Source organism: Canis aureus, chromosome 5 (assembly GCF_053574225.1).
Source record: "Canis aureus isolate CA01 chromosome 5, VMU_Caureus_v.1.0, whole genome shotgun sequence".
In the NCBI taxonomy this organism is placed as follows: domain Eukaryota; kingdom Metazoa; phylum Chordata; class Mammalia; order Carnivora; family Canidae; genus Canis; species Canis aureus.
Window position 1 is genome coordinate 38,087,562 of NC_135615.1, and position 21,837 is coordinate 38,109,398.

The window sequence follows — 21,837 nt, forward strand, 5'->3', positions numbered from 1 at the left end:
TGCTCAACAAATATTAGCTGTAATTATACCAGTTAAGCAATACAATTTGTGTCCTTATGATAAGGACATTTTTGCTTCAGTTTCTCAAGCCAGAAAGAATAGACATGTGAAGGAAATAAACAGAACACAGGTGTAGTCAAATGGATTTTAGCCAAAGTCTTGCCAAAGGGAGCAAAGGAGAGTGCTTGGGCTGTGGTAGAAGTGTTTACCAAGTTAGGAGAGGGAATTGAGTAATTGAGAGGTATAGGAGGAGTGAAAGGGAGAAAAAGAAAGAAAAGCAGGGAATTTGATGTTCTTGTTACCCCATTATTACTGACGTGGGTAAAGCACCCACTGTGTACATTGTGCCCTACTGGATACGGGATTCCCTGGAAATAGATGGACTGGCCCTGCCAGCTCATGTGGTCTTCACAGTACACATTGTGATGAGCAAAGTGAGTATAGCGAGGATGAAAGTTTTAAACACTACACACAGGTGGGCAGCACTAATCCACCAGAGGCGTGATTCTGTCTCATGGAAGATCTACCACCTCAGGGACGCCAGATGTGTCTGACAGAATCTAAGTGTCCACTTCTTGTATTGGACTGTTCCAGGTCCTTGATGAAATATGCAGCCTGATTTCCCATTTTCTTTTTAAAGATTTTATTTATTTATTCATGAAAGACAGAGAGAGAGAGAGAGAGGCAGAGACCTAGGCAGAGGGAGAAGCAGGCTCCGTGCAGGGAGCCCGATGTGAGACTCAATCCCAGGTCTCTAGGATCATGCCCTGAGCCGAAGGCAGACGCGCTCAACCACTGAGCCACTCAGGCATCCCCTGATTTCCTATTTTCATCTCTGCTTGGAAGAAGGAAAGTGGGGAAAATGTTAAGGAGGCTTTAATGAACATTCTGGGAGAAAGGAGAGGATCCCAAACGGGGAGGGGAGGGGGTAAGTTTTGGGGGAAGGGGTAGGAAAAGACAAGAGTTCCAGTCCAAGATGGTGATGTAGGAAGACCCTGAACTCAACCTCCTCCAGGCACACACCAAATCTACACCTACTTATAGAGCAGTTCCTCCCTAAGAAGAACTAAAGGCTGACTGAACAGCTTCTGCAAAATAAAAGATAGACCACACAGAGAATATCAGTGCAAAAGAGGAGACAAGGTAACAAGGGGAACCCCGCTCCCTAGGCTGCGAAGGATAGTACTGAGGGACCATGGGCAGATTTGCCAGCCCTGGGTCAGAGAGAAAAAGCTGAGGTTTATTTTATTGTATTATTATTTTTAAGATTGTATTCATTGTTCATAAGAGACACAGAGAGAGAGAGAGAGAGGGGCTCAGAGACACAGGCAGAGGGAGAAGCAGGCCCCATGCAGGGAGCCTGACGTGGGACCCGATCCCGGGTCTCCAGGATCAGGCCCTGGACCGAAGGCAGTGCTAAACTGCTGAGCCACTTGGGCTGCCCAAAAGCTGAGGTCTAAAAGGGCAACTAGAATATAAAGGGACCAGCTCGGGGCACCTGGGTGGCTCAGTTGGTTAAGGATGAGCCTTTGGCTCAGGCCATGATCCTGGGGCCCTGGGATGGAGCCCTGGTGGCTTCCTGCTCAGTGGGGGAGTCTGCTTTTCCCTTTCCCTTTCCCCTTCCCACTGCCCCTCCCTTTACTTGTCTTCTCTCTGTCTCAAATAAATAAAATCTTTTTTTTTTTTAAGATTTTATTTATTTATTCATGAGAGACAGAGAGAGAGAGAGGCAGAGACACAGGCAGAGGGAGAAGCAGGCTCCATGCAGGGAGCCCGATGTGGGACTCGATCTTGGGACTCCAGGATCACGCCATGGGTGGAAGGCGGCGCTAAACCCGAGCCATCCAGGGATCCCGTCAAATACATAAAATCTTAAACAACAACAAAAAAAGGAACCAGCTCTAGAATTCTGCTAAATGGAGCTCTGTCTGGGCCAGAGAGGCTGGCAAGTGCCAGGTTTTTATTCCCCATACACCTTGATAACATGGTCAGGAGCAGAGAACAAATTGGTAGTTGCTGTAGGGAGGGAGGTGGGGGGATGGGCAAAATGGGTGCCAGGGAGTGGGAGGTCCAGGCTTCCAGTTATGGAATGGATCAGTTACGGGATGAAAGATAAAGCATAGGGAATGAGCCATTAGTACTGTCATGGTGTTTTATGGTGACAGATGGTAGCTACACTTGTAGTGAGTCCAGCCTAACATAGAGAGGTGTTGAATCACTATGTTGTTCTCCTGAAACTAAGGTAACAGTGTCAATATACCTAAAAAAAAAAAAAGAAAAAAAGAAAAAAAAAAAAAGAAAAGATCCAGATACAAGGGATATTGTATTGACAGGTCTTGTATGAGTCTACAAGAATGTGGGAGAAAGAAAAAGAACCCAAGAGTTTTGACCTGAGCAACCTCCACCTGTGCAGAGGTAGGGAGCACTGGAGAAACTTGGAGCTGTGGTCATCACATTTTAGAGTGTTAAAGAATCACCTGTAGAGCTGCTTAATACTGCAGATTACTAGTAAATACACCAGATCTACTGCGTCTGAATTTCCAGCATAGGCCAGAAATCTGCCTTTTTAGCAGGTACCCTAGAAGATTCTGATGCAGATGGTCTGTAAATCATACCTTGAGAAATGTTAAAATAGAGAAACAAAACATCTTAGCCTGGCCCTCCAGAAAGCAGGGTCTGAGAAAGAGCTGTGGTACTAATACTTTATCAGGGCTGGGAAATCCCAGGATGGTGAGGGTGAAGGGTACATTGATTTTTTTTTTCTTTTTTTTTTTTTTTTGCATTGGCTTCCATTTCAAAATAAGCCACAAAGAACTCAGCAGGTCCTTCAGTGTGTGGGGATAGTTTGCATGGAGGAATCACACCTGAGCATGTTGGAGGGGGAAGGAGGTAGGGGCTGTCCAGCTCTTTCCCCATGCTGCTCTGACACTTGTTTCCCATTAGTAACATTCACTCCTGCAAGAATTCAGTCTTCTGCCTTTTAGGATTGTGTCTGTTTGGCCCCTGGGTGACTTCTCTGGAAGCCAGTTTCCATACCTCTGGTAGTAGAGTGGCAACCAGGGTGGGCAGGATGCTGGCCTGGAGAGGAAGGAGGAAGGAAGCCATTGAGGACATGTGAAAAGTTGTGCCGATTTGTCCCTCAGGTGGCTCAGCAAGTCAGGCTGGGGAAGGTTTCTAGTCCCCACAATGAATTAGTTTTGAAGCTGGATTAAGAGGAAAGATTTGAAGGGAAATGGTCTAGAGTTATGTTAACAGTTCTAATAAGAATGAAAGCCTAGACTTTGTACCCATGGTAAATGTCTTTAAATTCTTTTTTATTTGTATTTTTTGCCAAAGGAAAACTTCCAGTAAAGGAAGACACTGGTGATCAAATGACACATGTGAGCAGTTGCAGAGTTTTGCAAACGGGGGCCTGCATAAATTCAAGGTATCACCTGTTTATTTTACATCCTGAATTAACTTTCTACCTTCCCAGCCCAGAGTTTGAGTAAAAGATTTCACTTGGGCCAGAGAGCAAATGTGTTTGCAAATCTCATCCAAAATCCCACAGCTTTTCCTCTCAAGACCTGTAAGTTCCTAAGACACTCTAAAAGGAATATAAAAATAATAATTGTAATTCTTGAGGGCTGCCAATGGTATACTGGGTTCCAGAGAGTAATAACCCTGTTTAACGCTTACGTGAAGCTTTCCATCTGTACATTACCAGGATTTGGCTAACATTACACACTGGCAAATGGCATTAATATGTCATAAAATAGGGGAACTTAGTTTCAGGAAGTTTAAATAACTGATCATGTCCTATAAGGAGCTGAAACAAACAGACAATTAGACTTACTTTCCGGTGTGATACTGAACCATATAAAAACATTTCAGGTAACTGTGAGATCTGATTCTAGGAAGAAACATCTCTTGAGAGTCCTAAAGATGTTGATTAACTCAGTTGTGAAGGGGTTTTACTTTGGGTGTATGCGTGTGTTCTGGGGGCAGGGTGTAAAAATTTGGAACTTTTTAAATGCAGTGGATGGACTTGTGGGGTTAGGTGAAGGATGGATGAGGGTTCGTAAATAACTCATGGTTTGAGGCAGAAGTTAAAGGATGGAGAAACGGACAATGTGTTGCCTATTAAGTGCCTGTAGGCAAGGTAGATTTGAACTGACAAGTAAAGAAAAGGTGTTGAGCAACCAAAGGGGTGGAATGGAGAAGAGGAAGAAATGAGAAGTGAGGGTGAAGCAAAGAAGGAGAGAAGGAAGGAAGAGAGGAAGGAAAAAGAGATTGAGATTGTGGTTGTTATGGGAAGTGAATGAAATCCATTAAGGAATTTATTGCAAGAGCTATTTGCAATGCAGAAGGAATAGTTATTGGTGACTAGGCATGTAATGTTCATTCAGAAAGATTTTGTTGAACAATTACATATGTGACATTGAGACACCAATGGGAAGAAGACTGTTTCTTGTTTACTGTGTGACATCTTTCTTCCCTAAACTTTCAGATGCATACTCATTTAGAAAATCAGCAATGATGGTTGAAAAGGATTCTTTGCCCAAAAGATCTCTTGTAGCTCTAGAATTCTGATTCTGGGCCACAATCCCTGGGGCTCCATGGAGTCTGGAGCAAGTGTATTCTTTGCAGGCTGGATCCCTATAGGGTTGTTCTTTTCACTTCCTGCCCCTCAATCTTATTTCTGTTAGATAGTATTATTTCAGTCACAAATTGATAGAAAGTGTAACCAAAGATACCTTAAACAAAAAAGTAATTTACTGGCTCACAACACTGAAAAGTCCTAAGAGGATGCATTCAGGAATGGCTTAATGCAGGACCTCAAATGCTGTCACAGAGTTCCAATTTCTTTCTTTTTGTCATTTCTGCTTCCCCTGGATTGACTCCACTTTTACATCTTTTCTTCCCTGTGGCAGCAGGGTGACTGTCACAGCTTCAGACTCATCACCATGTCTACCCAACTAAACTCCCATACACATCTTGGAAATCATGCCGATTATACCAGTTTAGATCTAATGCCTATCCTTGACCAAACACCATGGCCAGAGGGATTAAATTGTGCTAATTGGTCAGGACTGGGCCACATGTTCCTCCCTGCCAGAGCCTCATGTCTGGAGAACTTGGGAGAGTGTAACCAGGAAATGGGGAAATGCATTTTGGGTAACCAGAAATTAATACTGCACTACCCCAGGCTCAGTGAAATCCAGAAGAAACCTGAGGTCCTGATCCAAAACAGAAGAAGAAAAGGCCGGCACTAGGGGTGGGGTGGGAGGGCGGGAGGCAGGAAGGATTCCAATCTACAGATGACCCTGGGGTTGAATGTGATGTGTCCAGGGTGGCAGGTCCCTGCCCACTCAGGTTGCCCTTTGTTCCCTGGGTTGACCAAGGATTTTGTCTAACCCTGGTACATAGTTACTTTCAGGAGATTACAGGGGGGGAAATACTCCACTTCCTGTGTAGGATGACACTCTTAACCCTCCCCTCCTACGCAGGCCATATGTTCATTCTAAGCCTCTGCATCCAGCCAGAAAACCCCTTTGTGTTTTCTTGGCAAAACTCGAGCCCAGTAATTAAAGTCCATATGCAAAGCTGCTACCTCCAGCCCACACTGAGGTCTTTTAATTAGTATGTAATTGGTCAGAGAGGTACTATCAAATAGCTCCCAGTCTGGCCGGCTGGAAATGCCATGTTTGAAAAGTCCCAGACCAGAGAAGGATAATAAATACTTGAAGTCCCATCTGTTGGAATGATTTGTTTAAGGTATAAATTTCTGTTCTGTTACTATTTTTAACAATTCTGCTTATAGCATTTCTTAAACTCTGTAACAACTAGCAGAGTATTCACTGGTGTAGGAGTGTGAGTAAATGAGCCAGAAGAAAGCTTAGCAAATCCATGTTTTGTTTTTTTCCTTCAAAGAAATTCATAAAATGCAGTGTGGATGGGGAGGGAAAGAGGTGAGCTGGGCATTTGGTTTGAATGGCTGGTCAGGCACTCTGGGGTTACGTCCTTTCATGAGAACAACTGGTGGGGAAATCAGCCTGTTAGCAATCTGTGGTCTTTGAAGTGAGCAGCACCCTTGTCTTTTAGCATTGCCTCCAAAGCACTGTGTAAGTCTTTCTCAGGGTAGGCGAAGGTCATCACCTGTAAGAAGCAAAGGGAACCAGAAGCAAGGAGGCTGAGATTTTGGTGCCCTCTGGAAGCCATGCAGACTAAAGCCAGAGTAATAATAACAATGCTGAATATTAGTAGTGGTAGCAATACTGTGACACATCATCATCATCATGGCAGCCAGCATTTTCCGTGTGCTCACTATGTGCCCAGCACTCTGCTCAACATCGACATGAATGGTCTCATCTAGTCTTCACACTGATCTGTGAGGTTGCTACTATTGCTCCCCCTGTTTTATAGATGAGAAATCTAAGACTCTGATGGCTTGACTGACTTGCTGAAGGTCACTAACTAGTAAGTGGCAGAGTCAGGGTTTGAACCCCGGAGGTCTGGCTCCAGAGCCTGGGCTCTTACCATCATGCATGCAGTCTCCTCCCAAACATCACTGAGTGCCTTGGTTTTGCTTGAAGAATATGTCATGGAAGAAGGAAGACAGAAGGCAGATGGCTGTGTTCATTTAGCCTCTGGGGCAAATCAATAGTCAGAACTCGAGGTTTAGAAACTCAGGCAGTTATGCAACAAGGCCCTAGATGAGAATGAGTTTGAGGTCCCTCTCAGCTCTCTGGCCTTCATAGTTGGTCCCCATGTATGGACCTAAGTGTGGATACTCCACAAGCACCACATCCAGAGCCTGGTGTGAGAATGTGTGTGGGAGGTTGAATGGAGGTGTATGGAGCTTTTAGGCCACTAGAAGGCCCATATAACCTTGGATGGGCCTTTCTTGCTCCCTTCATGGAGCCAGAGCTCTGAGAGTCTTAACACTTTTCCCTCCAAGGGACCCTCTCTCTCTCCTGTCTCCTAACTGTGTTACTTGAGGAATAAAAGACAGAACCTACCCTTGCCCCATGTGCCTTCTAGATGCAAGTCCTCTTGGAAGAGAGTCTTGTGTTGATAAATTTGGACTGAGGCCCGTGCCCCCTGAGAGAAGGTCTCTTTCGCCTTTTTTCAGTTGTGGTCTTGTTCTTTTGTCTGCCTGTCTGTTCGTTCATCATTCTCATTCTTTCCCTTGAGTGCAGCCACTTTCTCTCCCTTGGTTAGAGAGGGTCTGGGGAGGTGGCCTAGTTTTACCCCATTCTGGGCATTGATTCCACCACCCCATTTTTCTTGCTTGTTCTCTCCTGTGTGTTACGGTGGTAGCTGGCTCTTGTGGGAGGCTCAGATTTGGGCCCAGAAGTGAATATGCAAGGGTGGCCCTCATACTTAGCTAGGGAGCTCACAGCCCAGACAGTATTACTGGAGTTTTGCTCTGAGCCTGAGGCCAACACTATCCAATAAAAATATTGTTCTGCCTTGCTTTGTTCTCTCTGCACCCCTTTTCTCCAGGGGCCTCATGGGGACAGTGGCTGGTTTGTGGCAGGACTTGGGTTTTGTGCCTCAGCCAATCCCATCATAATGCCATTATTACTCTTGCTTCTTCAGGCTCCTATTTGTGCACCCAGGTACTTGTCTGTGGACTTTGGGCACACTCTGTTAGCTAACTGAGATGGGTCAGTCTGGGTGAGTGGTGTCTAGATAGAAGGAGATGGGGGGAATTTGTGGTAGTGTCATGGTGCTGTTGTGCCCAAGATTGCGAATCTGAGAAACCACCAAGGAGCCGACACAGATGCAAACACACGAGGGTTTATTTACAAGCTGGAGCTTGGGTCCAAGTATACCCAACACAGCGGAGTAGGGACTTGGAGCCCGAGGCTAAGAGGCGTAGCAGCTTTATAGGGGCCAGTGGCCAATGGGATTGTAACATATGCAGAAAGTTGCACAGTCATGTAGGTCCACAGGCAGGTGGCCAATTGAATAACATTTTACCCTATAGTATCCATTTGAGCTGGCCGCCTATTACTTTGGTCAGGATTGGCGAGCAGTTTTGGTGGGCACAACGCGGGGTTATATTGTTATGAGCCGATTTCCGGTAAGGGTGTGCCCAGCGGCTTGGCTAGGGTGGGGCAGCGCCTTAAGCAATAAGCAGGTCATGTGGGGGTCATACAGGAGGTGGTGGGTGCAGCACAAAATGGAGTTAGTCCTGCTCTGCTTGTCCAGGGGTAGGGGATTTTTGTTAAATTTCCTGGGTCCCACAGTACACTGAACAGAATGCCAGAAATGAAAAGTATTTGTTGAAGTAGCAAAGAACCAGGAATGAGGGGAAGGGAAGCAACAGCTGTAGGAACTGACAAGAAAGTCAGAAAGTCCGGCTTCTAAATGAAAAGTCCTTTATGGAAGGGAGAAGAAATGTGTGGGAAATATCAGAAAGGGAGACAGAACGTAAAGACTGCTAACTCTGGGAAACGAACTAGGGGTGGTAGAAGGGGAGGAGGGCGGGGGGTGGGAGTGAATGGGTGACGGGCACTGGGGGTTATTCTGTATGTTAGTAAATTGAACACCAATAAAAAATTTTTTAAAAAAAGTCCTTTATGTAGAAAAATTATGTCATTTAAAATGTCATATTAGGGACGCCTGAGTGGCTCAGTGGTTGTGTCTGCCTTTGGCCCAGGGCATGATCTTGGAGTCCCCAGATCAATTCCCACATGGGGCTCCCTGTATGGAGCCTGCTTCTCCCTCTGCCTGTGTCTCTGCCTCTCTCAGTGTCTCTTGTGAATAAATAAAAACAAAATCTTAAAAAAATAAAATAAAATGCCATATTTAACATAAATTAAAGGTGATTAAGGCTAGAATCTGGAACAAACGTTATTTGACACTTAAATCTTTGCTTCCAGAATGTTTTCTCCTTACAAAGTAACAGTATTTCAGGTTTTGGTTGTAATGCCATATTAATAGATCTTGGTTTAGGAGAAGAATGGATTAGCTCCATAGGAGAAGTATTTATAGTAACTTTCATTTTGCAATATTTAGAACAACTGGTTTAAAAATCTTTGTAATATTCCTGGTAAAGATTTTTTTTAAAAAATATTTTATTTATTTGAGAGAGGGAAAGGGAGAGACGAGCACAAGCGGAGGGGGAGAGGCAAAAGGGGAGGGAGAAGCAGGCCCTCTGTTGAGCATCCCTGCTCAACAGTCCAATGCAGGGCTTGATCCCAGGACTCTGGGATCATGACTGTAATATTCCTGATAAAATTAAGGGCCTTGCCTGATACTACTTATAGTTTGGTTTATATCTAGGGAGGATTCCAGCATTCAGACTCAAGGCGGTTTTCTTGGTGGCTTGTCTGCACCTGCCGGAGATCTGGTGTACCCATTAAAGTTACAAGGCAGCTATTAGCCATGAGCTGACACCAAGATTACAGGTTAAGCACTGAATTGGTTTAAACGGTGTCATGTGTCCACCAGGATAGAGAGAGAGGTGGGGGGCATGTGTTTGGCAAATGGTGGGAAGTCAGTCCAGCCTGGAGAGGAAAGTCCTCTGATTAACAACAGCCACATACCAAGAGAAGTGGGGATGGGGTAGGCTTGTTGAAAAAGCCGTGAGTCTGGAGTCAGGGAGACCTAAATTTTGAGTCCTGACTGTGTCACCCTGAAAAGCCTCAGTTTGTCATCTTAAAATGGGAATGATAACACCTGACATATGAAAAGATAGAATTTGTTGAATGTGAACTCAGGCAATTCTTGCTGGCATAAATGCAACAAAGTTACATCAAGTTGCATTAGGAGGAAGATACCAGCAGCCCCATTAGAAGAAAGCATCCAGCCTGCTGGATTGGGGCACGGTGTGATTGAGAGAAAGGTTAAATCCCCCAGCCCTGGATTAAATTTTTCTTCCTGCTTTCTCATTCCTTCTGTGAGGCAAGGAATACAGACTAGCCTAGCAGAGTGCTAAGGGCAAGGGCCATGGATACAAGGAAGCCTGGAGAAAAAATTCATCACTCATATTACAATGATTTGTAAACTGAGGCAGGGGAACTGTCTTCAATAGTGGCTGAAATAATGCCTTGTGCAGAGAAGGCACTTAAAATACACATTTATTAGGCAAGAGAATAAAGGTAGATTACTTTTTTTGATTCTGTATTATTAGTGTCTCATTCTTTTTTTTTTTTAACCTCACTGATACTAGCATTATGTTGAAATAGAGAAAAAAATCAACCTAGTGGTTGGGCTGACTGGATAAAATCAGCTAAATAAATGGAAATAATGATATCTGACACAGTCATTTATTCATTCAGTCTGATGACTGAGGACGTTCCATGGGGCATACATTCTCAGTGGGAGCCTAGGGAGATGTCTGTGCATGAGTTCTTTAAGTTCCCTGGTGGGATCTTGAGGAGAAAGATCGTTAACACATGCTCACATAAGCAGGGTAACTTCAGGTCCAGACAAGTGCTATGGGAATAATCATGTGTGTAAAAGTCCAATCACATAGATGTGGAGGTACACTGTGAGACGGGGAGGGATACTTGTAATGAGATCTGAGAAAGAGATAGGAATGATGGGGCAAAGGACACAGCAGAGGCGAGGGTGAGGAGGGGTAGAGCACTGCAAGCAGAGGGAGTAGCATGTGCAGTGGCCCATGGCACGGCAAAGCCTCAAATGTGTAGTTGGTATATAGAGAATGGGGGGTGTATGGAGACAAGGAACAAGGTGAACAGAGGAATGTTCATCCTTTTGTTTTTTCATCCTCTGGGCACATATTTGTTGAATAGCCCTTGTGTGCCAGGCATAACTGAGGTGCACTGGAGAGCAAGATGGAGCGGGTCCTTGCCCTCAAGGAGCTCACAGCCATTTAGTAGAGAGGATGTTCTTCCCATTATTATAGCAGCCTAATGGATTACTTAATTTCTAACTTGTTTATTTAGGATCTCTTATCTTGCCAAATATAATTTCTTCCTTTAAAAAAATGACAGCATGTTCTTGGTATTTGCTGTTTTATGGAATAATACATTCCTGATGAAAACATTGCTGTTCAGCTAAGGAAGTCTTGAGAAGGAGGTTGAGAGCAGGAGAGTCTACACAGGTATTCTGTATTTATTGTGATTAGCTTGTTGATTGACTTTACTTACAGCCTTTTGGACATAGTCTTATGAAGTCTTCCCATTTGCAAATGCCAAAGTGAGGCTCCCTGGAAGGGGATAGCTAAGAAGTGAGCTATGTATTAGTTAACAAATTACTAGTTGCTGTTAACAGATAAACATCAACATTTCCATGGCTTGCTCTCCAAATTTATTTCTTACCTGCTGTTCCTGGTCAGTGCTCAGAGCTCTCAGGTTTCTTCTTCCACCCTCTCCATCATGTTGCTGCGGAGATCATACAGAAAGGGAAAGAACAGGGCAAATTACACATGTGAGGTTGTCATGGACCAGGCCTGAAATGGCACCCATCACTTCTCCCTGTATTCCACTGGTTGGAACTCAGTCATGTGGCCACATCTAGGGGGTCGGGAAGTATAATCAAGCTATGGTTCCAGGAAGAAACGGAAACCATTCTAAGGAACAACGAACTGTCTATCACCATCTATAATTTAATTTTCCTGGCACTTAAAAAAACAAAAAACTGAAGTTGGGAAATATTTGAATTTTTGTATGTTCATTTGTGGTTTAAATAATGGCACCCTAAAAATGACTCTTACTTTTACTTTCTTTCCTCTTTTCCTTCTTTCCTTTTTTTCTTTTTCTATGTTGAGAGGTAGGAATTTCCATTAATTTTTTTTAGAAAGGATTGTATTTATTTATTTGATAGGAGAGAGTGAGTGAGTGAGAGAGAGAGAGCACAAGCAAGGCGAGCAGCAGAGGGAGAGGGTACAGCAGGCTTCCTGCTGAGCAGGGAGCCCAACACAGGAGCAGTGTCTTCTAAGGAGAAACTCTTGCTAAGAACTATGATTTTAACTTTCAGATATAAAGTGATAGCTCTGCATTCTATTCTTTTAACTCAAGATCAAGCTGCAGCATTCATACTTACTCCTCCTGGAGTCAGGGAGGTAAAATTCAGTGCAGCAAATTTATGTGTGATCTGAGAATATTTTGTGAAAATATTATGACTCATTAGGGATGCCTAGGTGGCTCACCGGTTGAGTGCCTGCCCTTGGCCCAGGGCATGATCCTGGAGCCCTGGGATTGAGTCCCGCATCGGGCTCCCTGCATGGAGCCTGCTTCTCCCTCTACCTGTGTCTCTGCCTCTCTCTGTGTCTCTCATGAATAAATAAATAAAATCTGGGCAGCCCAGAGTCCTGTGATCATGACCTGGGCTGAAGGCAGATGCTTAACTAACTGAGCCATCCAGACGCCCCTCTGTTAATTTTTATTTTGTAGGCTTGAATATAGCCAGCTCACCTTTCACATATATGTCAGTCTAAAAATGTCAATGGGCAATTAATAATTTAGAAAACCACTTATTTCCATTTGGAAGAGGAGTTAGAGGGGGTGCAGTTTGCTCTGGAGAGCACAAGATAATTTGGTTTTAAGGCCACCTTATTGTGAACACATGAAAGACAAGGATGGAACTCAAGTTCTTCCAAACCCTCAATCTTTCACTCCATCCTTAATAACAAATGGGGGAGGGAGGCAATAACAGGGCCTGTTTTTAAGATCTGTTAATTTTCACCATGTTTGTACTGCACTGAGAAATGTGAAAGACATTAGGGACTCTCAGCACAGTCCCCCTAAATGCCCCATTGCCCACAGGGAACCAGCCAGAGGCTGAGGTTGGCTTCAGATGGCTGGACAGGTGGCCTTGTAATTAAAACCTTTTCCTTCTAACTGCAGGCCTTGTTTTGCCAGGAAACTGAGGTGAAGAAAATGTTCTAGTTATATGCCTATGCCAGCTGCTTTGAAAGCTTCCTTACAGCTGTCCCCAAACTGTAGCAGACAGCCACATCTCTACTTTCAAAATCTTGGGGGCTTAGTGTTATTTGAGATGGGATAAGCAGGCATAGAGTATGAGGGAAGATTTCTTCCCTCATCTCTAAAGTTCTGAGCCTTTTTGAAGAATCAAACAGCACATACAGAAAGGTCTGGAATGCATGCATTTCCTCCTTACATTCACCCTGTGAGATGGGGGCCATTATCCATCCTCATTTTATAGATGAGAGAATTCCAAAGCACAGAGGATTTCATTAACTCTATCAAGGTCACACAGTTAAGTGTCAGAGTAAGGATTCAAATCCAGGTAGTCTTGACTCTAAATTTGGGCTGTGGTAACATCTACTTTTAGGCATGTTGGAAATTTAATTCCTGATCATTCCCCAAGTATAGTCTCCACCTTCAGTTTTTCTCTGTGTCAGTTTACAGCCAGGCCATCTTTCCAGGTGCTCATTCCTGAAATATGGGTATTATCCTTGACTTCTCCCTTTTTCATATACCCCAGTTACCAGGATATTCAGTTAATTGTGTCTTCATAATACATCCAGATCTGACTGTGTCCCATCATTTCCATTGCTCTATACCACCTTTGTCAAAGCCATCTGTGTTCCAATCTCTATTCTACAGTAGACCTGACACTGATCTCTCCAATTCTAGTCTTGCTGCCACCCCAGTCTTTTCTCATCACACTGGCCACAGTGATCCAGCACTAGGAGGCAGCTCTATTCTACAAGATTGTACTGGGACTGAGGGTCCTTCTCTCCAGTTCACCTTCCCTTGGGTTGCTGCGTTTACCTGTAAGGTCAGAGCTGGCTCAGCTCCTCATCCACATTCTAGCCCATAGAAAGGGAGTAAGAGAGGAAATCCTGGGATGCAGTGTACTTTGAAACAAATGATACAAAATTTGTATACATCATTTCCATTCACATTTGACTGTTAAATAAATGGTCACATAGCCAACCTAGCTACATGGTGGGGTAGGGGTCAGGGGTGGGAAGTAGGGATAGGAGTGGGGTGGGGGTGGTCTGGAAAATGCAGTCTGAACTGATTGCCATATTCCATTTCCCCAAGAAGAGGAAACTGGATCTGGAGAGTAACCAGCATTGTGCCAGAATTCAGGAGGGGACATGGGTAGACCAGTTAAGAGGCTTCTCAGGAGCCTAGGACAGTGTTGACAATAGCTTGACAGTTGCTCAGAGAAGAGGCAGTGGAGAGGAAAAAGGTAGACAGATTTGAGATGTTCTTGGGAGGTAGAACTGGGGTGGATATAGGGGCTGAGGGGAAAAAAAAAAAAGAATCAGGGATGACTCCCAGATATTCCTATCTTAAGAAACAGAGTGATGCTGTTGTGCACAAGATCGCGAATCCGAGAAACCGCCAAGGAGCCGACACCGATGCAAACACATGAGGGTTTATTACAAGCTCGAGCCTGGGTCCAAGTATACCCGACACAGAGGAGCAGGCACTTGGACCCCAAGACTAAGAGGCTTAGCAACTTTATAGGGGCCAGTGGCCAATGGGATACACAGAAAGTTGTACAGTCATGCTGGTCCACTGATCCGGATTTCCAGTTAGGGTTGTCCTGGTCTTTGATTAGGGCGGGGCAGTGCCCTAAGTAATAAGCAGGTCAGCACAAGGCAGGTGCAGCCCAAAATAGAGTCAGTCCTGCTCTGCTTGTCCAGGGGTAGGGGATTTTGTTCAATTTCCTGGGTCCCTGCTCTGCTGTGTCGGGTATACTTGGACCCAGGCTCGAGCTTGTAATAAACCCTCGTGTGTTTGCATTGGTGTCGGCTCCTTGGCGGTTTCTCGGATTCGCGATCTTGGGCACAACAATGCCTCTTTCTGAGCCGAGGAAACAGTCGTTGGAAATTGCCTATTTCTGGGGGCACCTGGGAGGCTCAGTTGGTTAAGTTTTGGCTCAGGTCATGATCCTGGAATCCCCAGATTGAGCCCCACATTGGGCTCCCTGCTCAACAGTGTCAGGGGTCTGCTTCTCCCTTTCCCTCTGCCCCTCCACCCCCTCACTTTCTGACTCACATAAAGAAAAGAAAGAAAAGAAAAGAAAAAAGAAAAGAAAAGAAAAGAAAATACCTGTTTCTCTAGCAGTCCCCTTTGTCCATCAGTGAGGCTTCTCTTAGGGGCCCCATCTTGGCATCACAGTGGCAGGTTGAAATAGCTTAGAGGAAGAGTCTGGGGGGCAGTGTGCTATATTTATCAAATGCATTTTCTCTTAAAATGCTTCAGGGGAAGGAGGAGGGCAGTCTATCCTTGGTGCTTTGGTCAGCCAGAGTGCTGGGTAAGGTGGAGGTTCGCTCAAAAGAGCCAAGAGACTTGAAGACCGAATTAAGGTTGCTGTTCAAATTAGGTCTGGGTAGCTGCTGTTGGCTGGAGGGAGGGAGGAGCTGGGCGGGGACACTCAGTTCTCAGCACCTGAGTCTAAAGGGGTCATGCTCCCAGCACCTTGATGCCCCTTGATGTTGAGGACTCTTAAGTGTTTTCTCTGTCTCCTGTTGGCCAGACTTAAAGCACAGTGTGAGGAAATGTGTTTGCAATTAGAGTTGTCAAAAGGCTGAGGGTCTGGAAGGATGAATAACACACAGCTGGGCAGTGAGAAGGCCTGCTGTGGCCATTTTGAGCAGCAATGTGGATGTTGGGTAGTGCAGGGAGGCTCCGAGGGCAGACATGCCTTGAGCCTGATACATTCTGGAAAGAGCCAACGAAGCCAAATTCCTCAGTCTTGAGTCCGGGGGCAAGATGGTCAACCAGAGATGCACACTCATGTTGCCACCTGTGAGGATGTGTCTGGAGCACTGTCAGTTTCTATGAGTGTCAGCTATTTTAAAACTTCTCTTATTATCAATCTCTAAAGCACTCATTGTGCCATGTACGTTTTTCTGACCTTCCTATTTTATGACTGAGCAAGTTGAAGTCATCTCTACAAGTAATTAAGGAGAACCAGAGGTTAAACCCTTGCTTGTGAATACTCTGGTGTTGACTTCACATGCTGGCTCTTTTAGTGTCCAGGAGGTTAAGCATCACAAGAGCTGGGGTGGCTCATGGCTCTGTGATCGTACAGTTTAGGGAAAGGGCTCCAGGCATGAGGTCCGCAGGCCTGGGTTTGAATCTAGCTGCCCCTTCACTAGTGCTGGGATCCTGCCTCTTGAATCATTTGAATAGCCTCCTGGAATCTGTGGCCCCTTCTTTATTTTTTTTTCTCTCTCTCTCTAGTTATTTATTGTGGCCTGGCCTTTAAAATGAAGAGTAGGAATGCCTGGGTGGCTCAGCGGTTGGGTGCCTGCCTTCAGCTCAGGGCGTGATCCTGGGATCTGGGATCGAGTCCCGCGTCGGGCTCCCTGCGAGGAGCCTGCTTCTCCCTCTCCCTCTCTCCTTCAGTCTGTGTCTCTCATGAATAAAAAAATCTTTTAAAAAATAAATAAATATAAATAAATAAAACAAAACAAAATAAAATAAAGAGTGACCACTTTCCAATGTACCTTTAGGCATTGTTATGAGAGTCCCATGAGATTGCACCGCTGCAGGTGCTTGGAAATCTGTAAGCCAGCACGAGGTCTCCCTTGTGATCTCAGAGAAGGGACCAGAACACAAACACAAAGGCTCAAATGCTTTTAGTTTCACCCTGTACTTACTGTTTGTGAGTCGGGAAAGGTGGTTTGAAGTCAGAAAACCCAAGCTGTGCTTATGGGAGGAGAAAAGGGAAAAAAATGCTTTTAGGTAAGTGTAAGAGAAGTGGGGAAAAGCGTGAATTTCCCTGTGGCGACTGATGTGTTAGTTAACGATAATAGAAACTCTCGGGTCAGTGAATGTGTTCATATAGCTAGTCTCTCACCTAAGTGTTGGCACAGCCTGTGAGACAGAAGAGTCGTCATGATCCCTGTGGGAGAGAGGCAGGAAAGGCAGGGCGGGGTGTGCTGCTGCTGGACAGCATCTGAGCCTAGAGGCTCACTCCCCCACTTCTTTCCTGAGGCGCCCTCCTTCCGGTTTATCTGGGACTGAGCAGGCTCAGAGCTCACCTGCTAGCAGCAGAGCCAACTCCTCATCTGAGTACTAACTAGCCATACAGCCAGGGGGATGGAGAATCCCATGAAAAAAACTTGAGGTGATTATTCTGAGAATCACTTTTGCCATATGTAGGATCTAGGTTTGTCCTAGCAAGCACAAAATCAAAGTAAAGTGGTTAAGGAGTCTTTGTGGGATGTTTTTCCTAACCTCTTGAGTTTTGTCTTTGGCATTTACCTTTTCTTCTTTTCTTTCTTTTCTTTTCTTTTCTTTTCTTTTCTTTTCTTTTCTTTTCTTTTCTTTTTTTTTCTTTTCTTTCTTTTCTCTCTTTGTTTATTTCTTTTTTTTAATATAAGATTTTGTTTATTTATTCATGAAAATCACAGAGAGAGAGGCAGAGATACAGGGAGAGGGAGAAGCTGGCTCCTTGTGGGGAGCCCAATATGGGACTTGATCCCAGGACCCCCAGATCATAACCTGAGCCAGAGGCAGATGCTCAACTACTAAGCCACCCAGGTGCCCTGGCATTTACCTTTCAATGGAACAGAATTCTCCAGCCCACCACATGCAGGGCCTCCAGCAAACTAGGGCAGCGTCTCCTTATCCAGTGGCCTCTCTTCAGCATTCTCTATGAGTCACCAAAAACTTGTCATCACAGCTCCTCCTCATTAGCTGACTTGAAATCAGTGTCTTTCTTTGGAGTCAGGTAACCTAGGTGGTATTTGGAAGTGCCCTTGTCACATGAGCCACACCTTTAGACATTTCTTATGTGAGTAAATTTCTGAGAGAAAATGTGCACATTCACCTAGCCTCCTATCTTTTATGTTCATTATTTTTAGCTTCCATACCAGGATGAGCATCTTCTAACCTGCTCTCCAAATTCCATATTATATGGTCTTTAAGCTTCTCTGCCCTGAGTATGTTTAATTTAATCCAGTTGATATTTATTGAGGGCCTCCCATGGCCACTGTAGGTTTTGCAAGATTAGAGTCATGTTGTTAGCTTTTGTTTGTTTGTTTTAAATATTTTATTTTTAAGTAATCTGTGCACCCTTCATGAAGCTCGAACTCAAAACCTGTTTTGACTCCTGTTTCCCAGGAGTCACATGGTCACAGGGCCTCCCATGGCCACTGTAGGTTTTGCAAGATTAGAGTCATGTTGTTAGCTTTTGTTTGTTTGTTTTAAATATTTTATTTTTAAGTAATCTGTGCACCCTTCATGAAGCTCGAACTCAAAACCTATTTTGACTCCTGTTTCCCAGGAGTCACATGCTCCACTGACTGAGCCAGCCAGGTCCTCCTAGATTAGAATGTTTTGATCAAAAGGCATTTTTTTAATGATGTAAGAGAATATTTAATCACATAAGAATATGCTGATGATACATTGTTACGGAAAAATAGATGCAAAAAATATATAGTATGATACTCTTTGTTTTCTAAAAACTTCTTTTTTTTTTTTTTTTTAAGATTTTATTTATTTGAGAGAGCGCGTGTATGAGTGGGAGGGAGGAGCGGAGGGAGAGGAAAGAACCAACTCCAGGAGCTAAGTAAGGAGCCCGAGGCAGGGCTCAATCCCAGGACCCTGAGATCATGACCCGAGCCCAAGGCAGATGCATAACTGACTGAGCCACCCAGGTGCCCCTAAAAACTTTTATTATTTAAGTATAGTTGACATACAATGTTAAATTAGCTTCAACACAACAGAGTTATTCAATCCTGTACATTACACAGTGCTTACCATAGTAAGTATAGTTACCATTTGTCACCGTATATCATTATTATAAGATTATCGACTGTATTCCTTATGCTGTGCATTTCATCTCTGTGCCTTATTTATTTTATAACTGGAAGTTTGTACCTCTTAATCCCCTTCACCTGTTTCACTCATCTCCCTCAGCCCTCCCCTCTGGCAACCACCAGTTCTCTATATTTATGAGTCTCTTTCTGCTTTTTGTTTGTATGTTCATTTGTTGTGTTTTTCAGATTCCACATATAAGTGAAATCAGCCAGCATTTGTTTTTCTCTGTCCTACTTAATTCCCTTGGCATGATACCTGTAGGTTCATCCATGTTGTCACAAATGACAAGATCTCATTTTTTTTATGGCTGAATGATAATTCCATTGTGTGTGTGTGTGTGTGCATACTTGTACTTCTGTGTATGTATACACATATACATACATAAATATGCATATACCACAGCTTTGTCTCTCAATGGACTGTTAGGTTGTCTCCGTATCTTGGCTACTATAAATAATTCCAAAATCAGCATAAGGGTACATATATCTTTTTTAATTAATGTTTTCATTTTCTTTGGGTAGTTACCCAGTAGTGGAACTACTGAATCATATGACATTTTTATTTTTACATTTTGGGGAACCTCCATACTGTTTTTCACAGTGTTGCTTTCATTTGCATTCCCACCAACAGTGCACAAGGGTTCCCTTTGCTCCACATCCTTACCAACACCTGTTATTTTTTGTCTCTTTGGTACTAGCCATTCTGACAGGTGCAAGGTGATATCTCATTGTGGTTTTGATTTGCATTTCCCTGATGATGAATGATGTTAAGCATCTTTTTATGTATTTGTTGACCATTTGTATGTCTTCTTTGGAAAAATGTCTGTTCAGGTCCCCTGTCTATTTTCAATCAGATTATTTGGGGTTTTTTTTTGGTGTTATGTAAGTTTTTTATATATTTTAGACACAAATCCTTTATTGGGTATGTCATTTGCAAATATATTTTCCCATTCATTAGGTTGTCTTTTCATTTTGTCGATGGTTTCCTTCATTGTGCAAAATCTTTTTATTTTGCTGTAGTCCAATAGTTTATTTTTGTTTTTGTTTCCCTTGACTGAGGAGACACATCCATAAATATGTTGCTAAGGTTGATGTCAAAGAAATTACTGCCTATATTTTCTTTAAGGAGTTTCATGGTTTCAAGTCTCATGTACAGGTTTATAATACATTTTGAGTTTATTTTTGTGCATGATGGATGAAGTTGGTCCACTTACATTCTTTGGCATGTAGCTGTTCAGTTTTTTCCAACACCATTTATTGAAGAGACTATTTTTCCCTCATTGTATATTCTTTGAAAGTTAGAGACTTTCGGATCAGACTTAGGCTCACATCCCAGCTCCACTACTTATTGTTGAGTCATCTGAAGCAAATTATCTAGCCTCACTGTACCACCGTAAAATGCAGATGAGAGTACCTACCGCAATGGGATTTGAGTGAGAAGTAAATGAAATAATGTATATCAAGTACTCAGTTCAGTGGTTGTGCATGATAAGCACTTAATAAAAATAAAACTTAAAAATACACATAGTACTTCATACATTTATTCATATGTTTCTAAACTAATATGTATGCAGTTTCCTCTATATGCAGATCTCCCCTAGGCTCTGAGGATCAATGCAAACAGAGTCCATGTCCTCATAAAGCTCAAAGTGTAGTTGGGGTATAAATGGTAAGCAAATATATCCATAAACGTAGTGTCAAATAGTGAAAAGTACCTTAAAGAAAAATAAAGGGCAGGGGACATAGTGACAGGAGTAGGGTAAGATGGAGGTTTTATTCCTCAAACTTGCCCTTTGATGAAGAGCCTTTGCACTTGCTGTGCCCTCTGCCTGGAATGTCTCCCATCCCAATCTCCTGTCCACCATCATCCTCAAGGATTGCTCTCATTTTGTTCAGGTGTCTGCCTAATGTCAGATCATCAGGGAGGCACACCTTATCTTAAAAATTCTACACACACAAAACACGTAAAGAGATGCCATTCCTGCCTTTGAAGTTTACAGTCCTGTAAAATTGACAAGTACACAAATGACAGTCTTTCTAGGCCAAGACCGTTGCCTTGAGAGAAGTACAAATAAGTAACATTCAGTTAAGAGAGTTAGGAAAGGTTATAATTAAAAAATGGTACTAGAGGTATTGCTTGATATAAAAGGAGCATAGAAATTGGAGCAGGCTGGGTTGATCCCAGCTCTGCCCCTCCCTCTCTTGGTAACCTTGGGCGTCACTTGGAATATGGAGATAAGGTCACCTGCCCCAGAGGGCTCTCGTGTTACATGAGAAACAAACCCCCAGTGCCCTGGTAGTACAGGAGGTCAGCTCTCAATGGTGCCCTCTTCCCACTAATAAGTAATTAATAGTAGTGTTTGGTTTGGGTTCTCATCAGTATTCTTCTCACAGTGTCGTGTAATTGTCTGGGCATCTGGCTCTGCCAGGACAAGGGGAGCTTCTTGAGGACCTGAACTGTTGTGTCCCCAGCCTAGCAGGTGGGTGGCACCATGCCTGTTGAGCAGGAGCAGTTGATCAAAGATAATGAGTGCATGCATCTAACAGGCAGAACTATTCTGTACAGCCAGGAACCCCAAGGGATGATGTGTTCTATTCTCCATCTCTATACCTCAGTACCCAAAAATTGTTTCTGACAGATGGGTGTTTAGCATATTCTTGAAAGATATTCTCTGTCCCCTCTGGGGAAATGCACGGTAGGTTTAACTACATCATTCAAAACCGGCGAAATGACACTGGTGTGCCTACCTCTTCCAACCCTGATTCTATTTTAATGCCCCCAGTTTTTAGAAGAACTTAAAGAATACTGATTTTTTTTTTTTCTAGCAGAAGGGCTGTAACCAGAATATTATTATCTTTAAGATCAGAGGTAGTTTTTTAAGCCATGGAGATTTTTTTTCTTTTTTTAAAGACTTTATTTATTTATTTATTTATTTATTTATTTATTTATTTATTTATTTATTTATGAAAGACACACACACAGAGAGAGAGAGAGAGAGAGAGAGAGAGGCAAGAGACACAGGCAGAGGGAGAGCAGGCTCCATGCAGGGAGCCTGACATGGGACTCGATCCCAGGACTCCAGGATCAGCCCTGGGCTGAAGGCAGGTGCTAAACTGCTGAG

The 21,837-nt window shown here is 43.6% G+C and overlaps 1 protein-coding gene across 3 annotated transcripts in view; it reads left to right on the forward strand.

The window, feature by feature from the left end:
- The first annotated feature begins 1,759 nt into the window (after nucleotides 1–1,759).
- Nucleotides 1,760–21,837, forward strand: part of LOC144314033 (uncharacterized) — a 287,113-nt gene continuing 267,035 nt past the window's right edge. For 2 of the 3 annotated variants that reach the window (XR_013379685.1, XR_013379686.1), the window contains exons 1-2: nucleotides 1,763–2,415; nucleotides 3,337–3,427. The gene's annotated coding sequence lies outside the window, so the exon portion shown is untranslated. Of the gene's footprint in view, nucleotides 2,416–3,336; nucleotides 3,428–21,837 lie in introns of all 3 variants that reach the window. The other variant, XR_013379678.1, reaches the window with a different exon arrangement.